This window comes from Opisthorchis viverrini, assembly GCF_000715545.1.
Source record: "Opisthorchis viverrini unplaced genomic scaffold opera_v5_118, whole genome shotgun sequence".
NCBI classification, from domain to species: Eukaryota; Metazoa; Platyhelminthes; class Trematoda; order Opisthorchiida; family Opisthorchiidae; genus Opisthorchis; species Opisthorchis viverrini.
This window is the reverse complement of record NW_008751774.1, coordinates 746,626-748,385: the sequence shown is the minus strand read 5'-3', so window position 1 is coordinate 748,385 and position 1,760 is coordinate 746,626.

Below are 1,760 nucleotides of genomic sequence, written 5' to 3'. Positions count from 1 at the left end.
AGATGGGGCTCAAAAGTGTAGACTGGTCCTATGAACTCAATTGTCTGTCTGCTTTAGTCCAGCAGGGGCACGTCGTAGCTTTCGAAAATTCAATTTCATTGTGCGAATACTGAGCGCCCCGCAAGATTTAATCACACCAACCGACAAGAGCCTCCAATTGATCTGGTGCAATAATCTGAAGACATCTTACTGATTGGTTCTCCTGTTTTAAAACCTGGCTAACTTGGTGACCTACTCACTTAGCCTGATGAAGCTTGTGTTAAAAGCCAGATGTTGCCCAGTTTAAAACTACAGATTGTTTACCAAGCCCTTTTGAAACAAAATTTGCGTCATTTTGTACAGAGTTTGAGGTTTCACTTGACTAGATTGGTTCCTTCCTCCCCGCCTAAAAAGCTTGTATGAGCAACGACAAGGCAAATGTTGTAGAACTTATCGGAGAGACAGACCATCTCGCATTTGCTTTCGAGGAGAATGTTGGCAGCTCAGATGGCGTAGATGATGGTCGTTTTGTTCGCTGAGTTGGGCAATTCAATTGCAAAAGTTCCACAAACAATCGAAGCGACATCATCAGTGCGTTGCTGGGGCCAACCAGCGACCCATCGCTAAGCTCCACAACGCTCCTCAATTGGTAATGAAACGTTTGCACTCACTCCATTTGGCTGTTGCCTTAGTTTTACTGAAAAAGCGTCGCAGAAGTGTGGTCCAAAGGGTGCACCACAGACAGAGCACTTTTCCAAGTAAAGTGCGAGTTTGCTCGGTTTCGAGGAGGCGAGCGCGCCTCACTGCTCAGTTTCATCTGGCGAATTCAAAAGTTGAGTAGCTTAGTTTATGAATCACCCGCCCAGAATATTCCATTTGATTCCGACTGGGTGCCAAAAAGGTGGGACAATACTTCAACTATCAATCCATCCAAACTGACCTACCAGATTCAATACTGGGCTAGAAATGAGCCATTACTACTACTGGAGTATAAGTAGCATGATTCAGAATCAAAGTGCTTTTCTGCATCAGTTTGTAGGTGTTATGGATGCGTGTGCCTCCGCAAATTCCAGTAACCTACACAAATGACTAAGCCAGAGTAAAAAAAATAGTCATTTGTTCAATTTTTCTTGTCTTCCTCTGATTTCCTGCGGGATAAAGCCGTTGATTCCTCCACAGGTGGAAAATTGCAGGGAACTTCCCATTTTTTAAGTAAAGCGTTTGTCTACCACTTATAATCGAATCGGTTCAGATTTAAGTGCAGCAGCCATAAACAAGTGCGGACAACGGATATGACCTGGATTCATTAAAATACAATAATGTGTTACTTCCATGTGTGAAGGCTTGAAAGGAACACTTACCAAACTGCTGATATATATCTGCTTGCAAGTTTATCGGAATCAGAAGATGAATCTTACGAATAACTGAACCGGTAATAAGCTGTCAAAGAGTTTTCAGCGAACTTGTAAGTAGTGTAATGTTATGTCAAGAAAATAAACTTCAACAGCTCGAGAATTGTTCCAACTGAAGCACAAGGTAGGGTCCGTTGAAAAATATCACGTGCCACGGGTTCGGCTAGAATTCGCAAATGATTGCATTTCACCAGCTGCACACATTTTGACGTTTTATTGGAACATAAGGATGACGGAAACAGGGTGAAATGCTTACCTGATGAGCTCCGAGAATAGCGAAGTCAGGGAGGTATCAGTAACCTTACTAGTAGTGTGGCGTTTTGCGAAGAAACATTTTACATCTGTCTACTGACTGTTCTTCGCTCTCAT